Below are 15054 nucleotides of genomic sequence, written 5' to 3'. Positions count from 1 at the left end.
TAACAAGGACATCTGATAATCTATGATCAATATTTCACAACAAAATTGGTCCCGGCAGGTTAGCTGTGAGATAAGTACGGGAACAAACCTCAGACTAATGTTTCTGATTCAAACAAACACACATTTATTTCAGCCAAATGTTCAAGCATGTGACAAGTTGTTGTGGCCGAGTGGTTAAGGCGATGGACTTGAAATCTGCTAATCCATTGTGCTCTGCACGCATGGGTTCGAATCCCATCCTCGTCGTGCTTGTTTCTTCTGCGCTTTGAGGTGTTCCTTAGAGTTACTATGAGGTGTTTTTATCCCAGCATGGCATGATGCTGTCCTTGCTTGAAATAACCTAATATGCTCAGTAGCATCACCTGTGAGCTACACTTTTTCATATAGTATAGAGTCAATACAATACAAGCTAGGTGCTTTCCAGAGACCAATCACATGACCCTCCAAACAACTGTCAAATAAACACTGGCAAGGAACGAACCCCTTTTCAGAGAAAAGACCTGCTGAAGACCAGGTGGCTAGAGAAAGAAGAGGAGTGAGATAGAAAAGAAAGGATGAAGAACAGAGAAAATGTTGTCAAAGGTAAAACAAGTGCAGATATATTAGTATTAATGAACCGTTAACAGGTCAACTAACACTCATCTCATCACTCACTCATCTTCTTCCGCTTTATCCGTTACCGGGTCGCGGGGGCAGCAGCCTCAGCAGGGATGCCCAGACTTCCTTCACCCCAGACACTTCCTCCAGCTCTTCCGGGGGGAGTCCGAGGCGTTCCCAGGCCAGCCGAGAGACATAGTCTCTCCAGCGTGTCCTGGGTCTTCCCCGGGGTCTCCTCCCGGTGGGACATGCCTGGAACACCTCCCTAGGGAGGAGGGACATGCCTGGAACACCTCCCTAGGGAGGAGGGACATGCCTCGAACACCTCCCTAGGGAGACGGTACAGATGCCCAAGCCACCTCAGCTGACTCCTCTCAATGTGAAGGACCAGCGGCTCGACTCCGAGCTCCTCCCGGGTGACTGAACTCCTCACCCTATCTCTAAGGGAGCGTCCAGCCACCCTGCGGAGGAAACTCATCTCTAAGGGAGCGTCCAGCCACCCTGCGGAGGAAACTCATCTCTAAGGGAGCGTCCAGCCACCCTGCGGAGGAAACTCATCTCGGCCGCTTGTATCCGCGGTCTTGTCCTTTCGGTCACTACCCAAAGTTCATGACCATAGGTGAGGGTAGGGGCGTAGATTGACCCGTAAATCGAGAGCTTCGCCTTTCGACTCAGCTCCCTCTTCACCACGACGGTCCAGTACATCGACCGCATTACTGCAGACGCTGCACCGATCCGCCTGTCAATCTCACGCTCCATTGTTCCCTCACTCGTGAACAAGATCCCGAGATACTTGAACTCCTCCACCTGAGGCAGGACTTCTCCACCCACCCGGAGAAGGCATGCCACCCTTTTCCGGTCGAGAACCATGGGCTCGGTTTTGGAGGTGCTGATTTCCATCCCTGCTGCGTCGCACTCGGCCTCAAACCGCCCCAGCACATGCTGAAGGTCCCGGTCCGATGAAGCCAACAGGACAACATCATCTGCAAAAAGCAGAGATGAAATCCTGAGGTTCCCAAACCGGATCCCCTCCGGCCCCTGGCTGCGCCTAGAAATCCTGTCCATAAAAATTATGAACAGGACCGGTGACAAAGGGCAGCCCTGCCGGAGTCCAACATGCACCGAGAACAAGTCTGACTTACTGCCAGCAATGCGAACCAAACTCCTGCTCCGATCATACAGAGACCAGACAGCCCTTAGTAGAGGGCCCCGGACTCCATACTCACTCAGCACCCCCCACAGAATGGCACGAGGGACACGGTCAAATGCCTTCTCCAGATCCATAAAACACATGTAGACTGGTTGGGCAAATTCCCATGAACCCTCGAGCACCCTGCGGAGGGTATAGAGCTGGTCCAGTGTTCCACGACCGGGACGAAAACGCATTGTTCCTCCTGAATCCGAGGTTCGACTATCGGCCGTAATCTCCTCTCCAGTACCCTGGCGTAGACTTTCCCCGGGAGGCTGAGAAGTGTGATCCCCCTGTAGTTGGAACACACTCTCCGGTCCCCCTTTTTAAACAGAGGGACCACCACCCCGGTTTGCCACTCCAGCGGTACTGCCCCCTTCCTCCATGCAATGTCGCAGAGGCGTGTCAGCCAAGACAGCCCTACGACATCCAGAGACTTGAGGTACTCAGGGCGAATCTCATCCACCCCCGGTGCCCGGCCACCGAGGAGCTTACGAACCACCTCGGTGACCTCGGCTTGGGTGATGGATGAGCACGCCTCCGAGCCCCAACCCTCTGCTTCCTCAGTAGAAGGCATGTCAGTCGGGTTAAGGAGATCCTCAAAGTATTCCTTCCACCGTCCGACAATGTCCCCAGTCGAGGTCAACAGCTCCCCACCCACACCGTAAACAGTGCCGGCAGAGTACTGCTTCCCCCTTCTGAGGCGCCGAACGGTCCTCCAGAATTTCCTCGAGGCCGACCGAAAGTCCTCCTCCATGGCCTCCCCGAACTCCTCCCATATGTTATAATGTAACTATAAATATTACTAAGAATACTATAGAAATATTGATTTAATATAAATACCATGTCATAGCTATCTGTTTCTGGTTATTTTCATATAAAAGTACGTTTTTCAATGTTTATAATTATTCACAAGTATGCAGTGTCACAACTACATCTCTGACGTTCATGACAAACCAAACTGTTTGAAAATCTGTTGAGAATTGAGCAAGTTAAGGTTGTTTAAGCAGTACAGGCACCATTAAACACAATGGCCGGGTTTCCCAGATCCGACCTCTCTTAAGGACTTAAGAGAGGTTCAAAGAAGGTTTCACTTAAGAGAGAACCCTAAGATACGGGTGTTTCCCAGATGACTTCTTAACACCGTCCTTTAGTTTCGCTCTTTCAGAAGCTCTTTGGAGCAGCTGTCCGGTTCTGAAACCAAATCAATCGATGCCAGGCAAATCGATCACCGATCACTATCAGCGCATTTTCACACGCAGCACTGCTGCCTAACGCACTAATTCCCTGCTGCCTGTGCGTTATAATGAAAAATTAAGATGATAAATATAATTCAATGACCCTTTTTCATCCAAACGGTGTGTTACTCCGTTATTTCTGGCTACAGTGAGGCTTTTTTTCCCCACAGGCAGAGACCGGGAGGGAACGTATTGTGTGTGCGTTCAAAAACACGACGGTCATGAGCCAAGAGAAGGCGAGTTTCGCAAATCGCAACGTGGAATTACAGCAATCCCTGGTTTTTCGCAGGGGTTATGTTCCAAAAAGAACCCGTGATAAGTGAAATTCTTTTTACAATTATAGAGGGCTTCTAATTGCGGAGTTTAGCACCGCCTCGCACGTATTCCTCCTCTTCTGAATGATGCTGCATCCCGACTCGCGCTGTAGCGTCTTTTTATCCTAAACCCCGCGGTGCAGGTGGGTTTTTTCAAGAGAAGAAAATAGTTATGGGTCGTTGTCTTCGCTCTTTTTTCTTCTGGGCAAAAAGATTCTTTAATATAAACCGACACCATTGATTATATTTGAGACTATAATGAACAATTCATCAAAGGATCCCGTTCTTCAGCTGCTGCTTCCCTGTCATCACACATGTAGGTGCTCGGGCTCGGGCTCGGCAGGAGGATCGGTGTCACGGCTGCCTGGACAGCCCGGTCCGACAGCACGTCCAGGGGACTGAAGTGCTGACGCATGAATGCGTTCATATAAACAGTTCTGCTTCGCGCACGGCGACGCGGTTGATTTGCAGCGAGAGCATGCTGTATAGCAGCCAAATGATCAAATAAATGATATTCATGATGATCATTTTATTTGTGCGTAATGCATAAAGCATATACAGGAACACACTTGTTATTCCTTATTTTTCTTTTTTTTCCCCCTTTGCTGTCACCAATGAATGCTAAACAATATAAATCTAAAGTATAAAATAGATAAAAATTTGTGCGGGGTGCATTGTTTTAATATCTCATTGCTTGGTGTGATATTGATTTGCCTGACGCGCCTGGATCTGTGAGTCTTTGTTCACTAAGATGGTTGTAAAGACTGGGTCAGCAGCATCTTTCATTTCCTTCTTAATGAAAGATACTTAAGCTAAGAGCGACTCTGGGAAACGCGATTTTCTTCCACAGGCTCCTTAAGAAGGTTTGAAAGAAGTATTTCGCTGTTAAGAACTACTTAACTGATCTGGGAAACCCGGCCAAAGTTATTCTGAGCGAGTTCTCCTGTGGCAAGATGGCCGCCGTGTGACGACGTCGCTCTCCATTGGCAGCAGCGCGGACGAGTCATCTAGCCTTTATATATGTCTATGGTTAATTTGAATCGGGTGTGTTGAAGCAAGGAGACATCTAAAACCTGCAGGACACCGGCCCTCGAGGACTGGAGTCTGAGACCCCTGGTCTACAGAGACCACTATATAAACAGGTGTAGACAGCAGACATTGATGTCTAGTTGAACTGCATCATCGATGACTAGTTTCATGACGACTAGTTGAACAATGGCTAGTTAAATAAGTAATCGTTGAATTAGGATTAGATGAATAAGGACTAATTGAATAAAGACTAGTTGAATGAGGGCTAGTTAAGTATGGACTTGTTGAATGAGGTTTTATTGAGCAAGGACGAGTTGAATAAGGTTGAGTTGATTGAGGACTCTTAGACCCTCTTAGATCTTTGCACAATCAGGCGTTGAAAATTCTTGATAGAAAGCCACAACGTTTCCATCATTGCCACATATTGTTAAAACTTAAAATTTTAAGCTTTGATAATTTAATCAGGTACTCCAATATCCGCCTGGTACACAAAATCCTGCACGATGCTGCCCCACCCCCCCTAAAGACCTATGTTCAGCCACGCTCTCAATCGACCAGTAGAGTGCTAAGGTCTGTCTCCAGGGGTGAGTGCAATGTTCCAAAAAGGAAGTCCACCTTTTCTCAATCAGCTTTTTCATATAAAGCTATTAAGGAATGGAATGGGCTCCCGGACAATCTAATGAACATGGCTGACTTCCATAGTTTTTCTAGGGCCGTCAAAAAGTGGCTTTTGGATAGTCAGTCCTGTTCTCATTGACAATACCGTACGGGTATTTGGCCATCAGATGGTTCCCTTGTGGGTACCATCTGATGGCATTTGGATTTTCTGATTTATTCATCTTGACCCAACCTTATTTTAGGTTCAATTATTCTAATCTATGTTATTTTAATCAGTCTGTATTTTGTACTTGCACTAAGTGCTTTAAATGTTAACCTTTTATTGTGGTTTCAGGACATTGTACAGTAGTCTGTTTCTAGTATTTGTATTTGAATACTGTCATTGTAAACCCTAATGTGTAGTATTTATGTTTGTCAAGGACTACAGATGGAAATTAGCTTGTGGCTAACTCTGGTGCAGCATCTTTTTCATGTACCTGCACGTTGTCCTTTAAATAAATAAATAGACTAGTTTACTAAGGACTAGTTGAAAGAGGATGAGTTGAATAAGGGATAGTTGAATGATGCAGAGTTCAGTAAGAAATAATTGAATGAAGACTAGCTGAGAAGGGACTAGTTGAATGAATATTAGTTGAGCAAGGACTAGGTGAATGAAGATCAGTTAAATGAGAACTAATTCAGTAAGGACTAGTTGAATGAGGAGTAGTTGGAAAAGGATTCATTGAGCGAGCAGTAGCTGAATGAGGGCCAGTTAAGTAATGGCTAGTTAAGTGAGGACTAGTTGATTAAAGACAAGTTAAATGAGGACCAGTTGAATGTTGATGAGTTGAGTAAGGACTAGTTGAATGAGGAGTAGTTGGAAAAGGATTCATTGAGAAAGCAGTAGCTGAAGGAGGGCCAGTTAAGTAATGGCTAGTTAAGTGGGGACTAGTTGATTAAAGACGAGTTAAATGAGGACTAGTTGAATGAGGACTACTTGAGAGGGGACAAGATGAATGAGCACTAGTTTAATGATGACTAGCTGAATGAGGACTAGTTAAATGAGGTCTAGTTAAGTAAGGACTAGTTGAAAGAGTGCTATTTGATAAGCAAAAGTTTAATGATGACTAGCTGAATGTGGACTAGTTAAATTAGGTCTATTTGAGTAAGGCCTAGTTGAATGAGGGCTAGTTGAGTGAGTACTGGTTGAAATAGAATAGCCTAACAAAACAGACGAGGTGGCCGAGTGGTTAAGGCGATGGACTGCTATTCCATTGTGCTCTGCACGCATGGGTTCGAATCCCATCCTCGTCGTGCTTGCATCTTTTCTTTATATAGTAATATGTCAATACAATACAATCTACGTGCTTTCCAGAGACCAATCACATGACCCCCAAACAACTGTCAAAAAAAAACACTGGCAAGGAACAAACCCCCTTTCAGAGACAACACCTAGCTCCTGACAAGTGAGAGTTAGAAAAAAAGGATGAAGAACAGAGAAAAGTGAGACAAAGATATGTTGTCAAAGGTAAAACAAGTGCAGATATATTAGTATTAATGAACCGTTAACAGGACAACTACCAGTTTGATGTTATTATGACTCATTCCTGGTTAGTTGTTGGACTACAGAGACCACTATATAAACAGGTGTAGACAGCAGACATTGATGTCTAGTTGAACTGCATCATTGGTGGCTAGTTTAATGAGGACTAGTGGAATAATGGCTGGTTAAATAAGTAGTTGAAAGAAGATGAGTTGAACAAGATATAGTTGAATGAATCCATGAATTGCCCTTTCAGAATTAGAATCAGAATCAGAAAAAGCTTTATTGCCAGGTCAGACATAATCAGACGAGAGAACTTGACTCCGGTTTACACCGATGGCACCATTAATACGGACGCCATTTTTAGAGAAAGGATGACACTGGGATGGGGGGGAGGAGGGAAAAAAAGGCATCTTCACACTGTGTATTTATACCTAGTGTCAAGGTGCAAAAAAACACCTCAGCACAGAAAAGCAACATACACACAACAAAACAACATCATAAGCCTATGGGTATATGATATGGGCAGGTCGAGGGGGACCCAGCACAGGTCATCCAGGTAAGGGCCGCGGCCATTGCACTTGGCGCTCAAACCCGGAGTCCGTGAGGGAGGCCGATGGAAGGCGTTGACATTAATTGAGGGAATTGTGTGTGCTTATCAGTTAGTGTCTGTGAAGCAGTGAGTCTGTCCGTGAACCTCCGCCCAGATCTGCACACAGCCAAGTTCTCGGTGTTGTCAGGCGGCTCGGTCAGTTCTGGAAACAGGATCTGTAGCGTTGTGGGAGAGGGAAGGGCTAGAGGACAGAGTTATCTTGTTTGCATTCCTCCAGGAGATTGTGAGCAGGAGCGGTCGTGCCAAGCCGCTCTCTCGAGGTCAAATTGGTAGAATCAGCGGTTGTTTTGAGAACAGGCAGCCCCAGTAATTTTCTGTCTGCCTTTTCAGTCTCTGATCATCATCAGCGACTTCAATCAGTGATCAATCAATTCCGGCCAAGCTGAATGACGAAACAGAGAGGATGCACATTCACTAAGAGGAGGAGTACTTTTGACAAAGTACTCTGCTATAATTAAGCAAGCGTGTGAGAAATAGTGCCAGAACCAGGAATGAGAGATATGTGATCTTTCAGGCATCAAGACATTTGAGTTTAGAGGCTCTGCTGGGATTTGAACCCAGGATCTCCTGTTTACTAGACAGGCGCTTTGACCAACTAAGCCACAGGGCCTCCATAAAGACCCCATTGAAATAAGCAGTTCGTTATAGCTTTGAAGCAGCTCGATGCCAAAACTGCGAACCTGGGCCGACTGCTTGGAAAGAAATGTAAAACTAACTTAATGTAGGCTGATGTTACCCGTTAATGCATGCTGGGGATAACACATAAAAAATCCTCTGTTTAGTTTTGAAAGACATTTTAGTCAAACATTAACCGTTGTTGGCAGGATTCGAACCTGCGCGGGGAACCCCCAATGGATTTCAAGTCCATCGCCTTAACCACTCGGCCACAACAACTTGTCACATACTTGAACATTTGGCTGAAATAAATGTGTGTTTGTTTGAATCAGAAACGTTAGTCTGAGGTTTGTTCCCGTACTTATGTCTCTGCCGGGACCAAATTTATGTTTTATTGCCCCAACCAATGTGCCTTTTTTAAATAATAGAATATTGTTTGTATTATTGAACTCTGTCCCCTATCTCTCTCCCTGAGTGAACGAACCTTCGTGTCCTTTTGTACAGGTGATAATTGACCTTTAGTATGGGTCCTTGGGCCCTAATCAAAGGTGGTGTTGTCGGTAAACAGAAAAAGATCTTCAGATCCCAAACTTAAATAATAGTGAACGTGCCGCCACATAAAGATACATGTTACCTGGGTTTCTGGGTGTCACAAGTTATTGTCGACAGTGGGTCCCGCATTATGCCGAAATTGAGGCACCATTGGCAGAAATTGCCCATGGAAAAGGCCTAAAAGCATCGGACCCTGTTACCTGGACTGACGAGGCTGACAAAGCCTTCACTGACCTGAAACTGACGTTACAGACGCCTCCGACACTTGGACTGCCTGACTGTTCACGACCTTTCACCCAGACTGGGGACGAAAAGGCGGGTTACATGTCTTCAGTGCTACTACAAGACCATGGGGGAAAATTCAGTCCTGCCCCAACTGCCTCAGAGCTGTAGCTGCAGCAGAAAAAGCAGTTATGGCATCACGTGATATTGTGGGATACACCGATTTAACCTTGCTAGTCCCACATGCAGTATCTCTCATCCTCCTCGAGCAGAAGACCTCACATTTGTCTGCTGCGAGGTGTTTGCGTTACAATGCTTTCCTGTTGGAACTGCCAAATGTGAAGGAAAAAAGATGTACTGTTCTTAACCCTGCTACCCGTTTGCCAACAGCTGAGGACGTAGAACCACACGACTGTGTGGCAACGATAACATCCATTTGTTCCCCAGGACCTGATTTGAGTTATTATATTATATTATTATATTTCTTTATTTGGTATGGACATCACAATAACATAGGACAAACCAAATGCACTGTTTGAGTGTTTTAGCATACATGCTAATTTGCAACACTTGTCCACAGGAGGCTTTTTAAAAAAATAATATAAATACAATACAATAAGATATACAATAAAATTAGAGGATGACATAAGATATAAAGCAAAGACAACATTCAAGAGCAGAACCAGACCTGACCTATTCATGTAGGCACTGTTGTTTTGACTTGAGCCATAGTTTGAGTCCTCTGTTAAAAATATTGCCACACGTTTCTAATTTTAAATTAGTCGGTAAAGAATTCCAGAGTTTTGCACCCTTCACAGAAAAAACCGACTCACCAAAAGAGGTCTTATATTTTGGGATACGACAGTCACCATTGGTGCAGGCCCGTGTGGTTACTCTACCAGAGCTCTGATGCTTAATAACCACTTCAGAGAACAGGGGTGAAACATGATTATATAAACATTTAAAAACCAGTTTAAGACTACTAAAATTCACAAAGTTTTCAAAAGTTGAGAGTGATGTTGCAATTGACAATGCTGACTTTGATCTTTTTGTGGATGGTTCTGCTTCCAGGGATCCTGCTACGGGCAATAACATTGCAGGTTTTGCTGGGCCTTGTCTGCACAGATTCCTTTTCCCTCACTATGCTAAATTGACACACGGGTTGGACCATGTGTCAAAGGGGGGTATGGTGAGTGAAATACGAAGACACTGGTTCACGAGAGGTTTCACAGCTTACGCTACTGATTTTTGCAAAAGATGTGTGATCTGTTTCACAAACAATGTGGGGAGGGGGTTAAAGGTACCACAGGCTGCTCACCCTCCACCAGACAGACCGTTTCAGCATTTGCAGAGGGATTTCATTGAACTTACACCCAGTGAAGGCAAAACGTTTGTTTTGGTTATCGTTTGCATGTTTTCCAAATTGATTGAAGCTTTCCCCACAACAAAACAGGACTCCGCTGCAGTGGCGAAGGCTTTGATGCACCTGATATTTCCCAGATGGGGAATTCCATCAAAAATCAGCTCAGACAATGGCACTCCTTTTGTGAGTGCTGCACTGAAACTGCTTGCTGAGTATATGGGCATTGACATGAGACAACATTGCTCCTACCACCCAGCCTCGTGTGGTGCATGTGAAAGGGAAAATGACACTTTGAAAAACAAACTTGCTAAAGTGTGTGAGACTACAAAACTGTCCTGGACCAAGGCCCTCCCCATTGTGCTGATGTACATGAGGGCGCGCCAGAGAAGCAGAAATGGCCTGAGAGATGGATGAGTCTTTTACCCTCCTCTTGTCAAGTGAGGGGAGGGGTTTTGGCTCTTCTGTACCTGTGGCCTGTGATTCTCTGCCTGGGGTCTGTAACTCCCAAGTTGGAGACTGGGTGTGCTAGCGTTTGGTTGGTGTGGGGCAGGGCACCGGGGGTTCATGGTTTAGATCAGTACAAAATGTCCTATTTTATTATGGTTTAGCATAAAAATGCTAAAAAGGGTGGAATGTAATGGGACATTTTGGTATAACACAGTATGCTTTAAGACTGACTAATGCACAAATCCTGTTTTCAAGTGAACATTCCTATGCTGCCGAGGTCAAGCTCCTTTGACACAGTGCTGTGGAATTTCTCACTATCAGGGAGTGGAGCCAGGCATGGTTGTCAGGGTGACATATATTTTGTCTTTTGTTCCCAGCCTGGCTGAACTATAAGATAGCGTGTCTCTAAACATCTTCAGCTCACTCAGGACTGACTGCTCGTCTGATCAGTTGCACTGTGTGATCTCCATTCATGAATGCCTTTTATTAAAACTCGAGAAAGACAGCTGACGTTTCAAGACATTCTTCTTTGAACACTTTATTGGACGAACAACAATTTTTGCCACCACACTAACTTAATGTAGGCTGATGTTACCTATTAATGCATGCTGGGGATAACACAAAAAAATCCCACTGATTAGTTTTGAAAGACATTTTAGTCTATGGTTAACAATGGCAAGTCTTCTTGCATGTTCAAACATTAACCGTTGTTGGCAGGATTTGAACCTGCGCGGGGAATCCCCAATGGATTTCAAGTCCATCGCCTTAACCACTCGGCCACAACAACTTGTCACATACTTGAACATTTGGCTGAAATAAATGTGTGTTTGTTTGAATCAGAAACATTAGTCTGAGGTTTGTTCCCGTACTTATCTCACAGCTAACCTGCCTGCACTCAGCTAAGAGCATCGAGGGGGTTCTGAGAGGCAGGGGCTGGGACAGACGGTAGCTCATCTCGCGGCGGACCGTCAGCTCGATCCCGAGATCCAACTACGAGCTTTTTAGCTGCAGCAACTTTAAGATACGCTATTAGAGCTGGAATTACCGCGGCTGCTGGCACCAGACTTGCCCTCCAATGGATCCTCGTTAAAGGATTTAAAGTGTACTCATTCCAATTACAGGGCCTTGAAAGAGTCCTGTATTGTTATTTTTCGTCACTACCTCCCCGAGTCGGGAGTGGGTAATTTGCGCGCCTGCTGCCTTCCTTGGATGTGGTAGCCGTTTCTCAGGCTCCCTCTCCGGAATCGAACCCTGATTCCCCGTTACCCGTGGTCACCATGGTAGGCACAGAAAGTACCATCGAAAGTTCATAGGGCAGACATTCGAATGAGATTATAATTTACCTGGTTTGTTTCCAAATTCATATTCCTTTTGTCTAATGTAGGTCATTTTTTTGTATGATTTCATCTGAAATCTTAAGATTTAATTTTGCTCTAGCAACAGTTAATAGTCTCTAATTACCCTCTGTGGATGCACTCTTGGAGTTTTTCACATCGTGCTACTTCATTCTCTAGTTCTTTTGGTTAGTTTCTCATATTTTTTAAATGAAGCATATGAAATAATGACTTTTGCTGCTTCCCAAATGATGTTGGGATCTAAGGAAGGATCATTGTTTTCTTTAATGTAATTTGTTGTCCACGTTCGCATTTTTGATTTAAATTCATCATCTTTCAGGAGAGAGGAGTTGAATTTCCATCGCTTAGAGATAAAGTGTTCAGAGTGTGCATAGTATTTTTGAAAATCACTAAATGATGAAGACTAAACACTAGGATTCTCATAAACAGGCCCCGGTGACCCCACAGCTGAGCTTTCAAAGACAAAATATCCATCAGCACACTCTGTACCCAGGCTCAGACTAACAGCTGACACACCTGAGCAGCGTCACTGACCATCACACCCTGGATGAAACCCCCCACCCCCACCAGTTTATCAGTTTCCTCCGTGGATCCTCAGACTGAACGTCAATGTTCTTGTAGTTCATATTTTCACCACAAGAGGGACATAAAAGCTCATAGTTACATGATAATGTACCATTCTTAATGGTTCCTATGAAATTGATCTACAATTATAAACTCTTTTATATCAACATCTGAATAAAAACTTTTAAAATGTATGAAAGTTATCAGCTATAAATGGTTATTTAATGTCTTGTAAGTGAACTAAGACCACAATAATGATTGACTCTCTGGTATTTAGGTTTATTAACAGAAAACTAAGAATAATCAGCAGCAAATGTTGATGGAAATGAACAAACAAGAAACATTTGATGAACCTGGATATTTAAAAAAAAAAAAAGAAAAGAAATATATATATATATATATATATATATATATATATATATATATATATATATATAAAATTCCATGATATATATATATATATATATATATATATATATATATATATATATATATATATATATATATATATATATATATATATATATATTCATTGAATTTTTTATATATATATATATATATATATTCATTGAATTTTACTCACATAATGGTGCATTGGTAAATGAACACCTGGAACAAAGAGTGTTAAATTCTTAGAGTTAGTTGACAAGATAACACATGTATTATCTTTCTTATGTCATTATTATTAATAAAAATATAACTTCTGGTTAATTTGCCAATTAATAAGTCACTTATGTTACATTTTCAGTGTTGCTGGAGGGAAGAACTAGTTTCTACTTCCTCTTTTCTTTACATGTGCAGCTGTGACGTCTTCTCTTCAAGTCCAGTTTAGATCATTTTATCCTGCAGTCGTTCTTTCAAAACCAGCAGATGAAATTCAACATCTCTTCTTCAGAAACTTCAGAAACTAAATAACAACCTGACAGGCGGTCGAACTAACCTGTTTGATTTTTGGGATTGTTCATTTTAACTTTCATCCTGTAAATGATGAGAAACGTAGCCAATAATCAATCTGGTATTGATCAGACTGGGATTTGGAATCAAAGGATTCAACAAAATGGTCAGGAAGTCAATATTAACACTTTAACTGATTAAAAGTGTAAAGTCTAAATCCAGTTTTTATTATTTTCATCTTAACCTAGTTTCCTTGTCTTCATGATTTCAGGGTCTTCCCTGTAAAGTCCAGTGTGTATTCAGCATCTATCTCCACTGTGTCTCCTTCAACAACCTGGCAGGTGAATCTTCTCTTGGAGTCTCTGATGTTTCACCATCAGATCAGAAACACAGTTGTTCTGTCCTCCAGACACAAACCCATCACCTTCACCAAGCAGCACACTTCCTGTCTCATCCACCAGATGATGCTGTTCTGCTCACAGGGACCAAAAAACTGTCTCATCAGAGAACAGTGGAATGTCACATCTCCATCCCTTCTTGGATCCACATCTGGTGGAGATGGAGAGACTGGAAGAAGAGACATAACTGCTGTTACAGAATAAAAAATGTCAAACAAGCTGATTAAATGTGATAAAATGTGAGAATGTATTTAATTTACTATCTGATTGTCTCATGTAAACATCACAAATGTGAACTAACATTAATGATGAAGTTGGAGAGAATATTGGTGAGATGATGTTTTACTAAACAAAGTTAAAGGTTTGTCTCATCTCTTCTGCATGTGTACCAACCAGCATCTTCAGCAGTTACTGCTCAAACTCATCCTGTCAGCTCCACGTGACGTCTTCACAGTATTTCCATTATTAATCTAATTTACTGTGTTTGCATTTTGAATGTTGCTGTAAAACCAGGTAACATGAGAACATGGGTCAGATGATGAATCAACGTTAGACGGTAAAACGACGTCATCAGTACTGGAGTTGTAAAATAAATCAGGGGGGATGGTGGATTTGATCATATGGGAACATATGACCGCGTGTCCGGCCCGGACCGGGTGGCCGGCGATTGCCTGGGTCGCGGTCCGCCGCCGCGGGATCCCTGGCTGCTTCTTTCCGCGCCGTGGGGGCCCCGCCCGCGGGCCCCCTCGGCCGCCGCCGGGTGGGGGGGGGGCCTTGCAGGCGGTGGGTTGCCTCCCTCCTACTTCTCCCCTCTGTGGGGTTGCCGGTGGCCTGGGTTCCGGGCTCTTCCGTGTCGGCCTCTGGTCTCGCGGGTGGCGGGGTTGCTCCCCCCCCTCCCCCACTATAGATACACTTCAGGTGGAGCTTTGTTTGGTTTATTACACACACACACACACACACACACACACACACACACACACACACACACACACACACACACACACACACACACACACACACACACACACACACATAGTCATTTAGTCACATGCATACACACACACACACACACACACACACACACACACACACACACACACACACACACACACACACACACACACACATGCATGATCATATACATACACACACACACACATAGACATACACACTGGCTTGTTCACCTGCATGCTGGCTCTCTAGTTTTTGGGTTTAGGTAGCGGTAGCGATAGCTTAGCTCAGACTGCGATCAGATCTCAAGATTTAGGTCGATTGCTGTTCGTGTTTTGGATGGCTCCGTGCCGGTTTCGTGCTTTGTTTGTGGTTTTTTGTTGCAGATTTCCAGTGCTTGACGTGTGTCTCCGTTGTTCCTGCTTCCTGGATTGGCAGTGGATGTCGTCACCCCCCCCCCCACCCCCTCCCCCCCCCCAAAAAAAAAAAAAAAAAAAAAACACTGGGTTTGTATGTGTATATTTATGTATGTGTACGCATATGTGTGCGTATATATATGTATATATTACATAT

The 15054-nt window shown here is 43.9% G+C and overlaps 5 non-coding genes across 5 annotated transcripts; 2 read left to right on the top strand and 3 right to left on the bottom strand.

The window, feature by feature from the left end:
* The first annotated feature begins 151 nt into the window (after positions 1 to 151).
* Positions 152 to 246, top strand: trnas-uga (transfer RNA serine (anticodon UGA)). The gene is given in 2 exon segments: positions 152 to 193; positions 202 to 246. It is a non-coding gene; the product is annotated as a tRNA-Ser (tRNA).
* Positions 247 to 6196: 5950 nt separating this feature from the next.
* trnas-gcu (transfer RNA serine (anticodon GCU)) lies at positions 6197 to 6278 on the top strand. Its single transcript has one exon. It is a non-coding gene; the product is annotated as a tRNA-Ser (tRNA).
* A 1378-nt stretch (positions 6279 to 7656) lies between these two features.
* On the bottom strand, positions 7657 to 7730 carry trnat-agu (transfer RNA threonine (anticodon AGU)). The gene has a single exon. It is a non-coding gene; the product is annotated as a tRNA-Thr (tRNA).
* Positions 7731 to 7932: 202 nt separating this feature from the next.
* On the bottom strand, positions 7933 to 8014 carry trnas-uga (transfer RNA serine (anticodon UGA)). Its single transcript has one exon. It is a non-coding gene; the product is annotated as a tRNA-Ser (tRNA).
* Positions 8015 to 11024: 3010 nt separating this feature from the next.
* trnas-uga (transfer RNA serine (anticodon UGA)) lies at positions 11025 to 11106 on the bottom strand. Its single transcript has one exon. It is a non-coding gene; the product is annotated as a tRNA-Ser (tRNA).
* Between the last annotated feature and the right edge of the window lie 3948 nt (positions 11107 to 15054).

This window comes from Cololabis saira, chromosome 10, assembly GCF_033807715.1.
Source record: "Cololabis saira isolate AMF1-May2022 chromosome 10, fColSai1.1, whole genome shotgun sequence".
Taxonomy (NCBI): Eukaryota; Metazoa; Chordata; class Actinopteri; order Beloniformes; family Belonidae; genus Cololabis; species Cololabis saira.
Note: the sequence above shows the minus strand (reverse complement) of the source record. Positions and strands in the feature narration are given on the sequence as shown.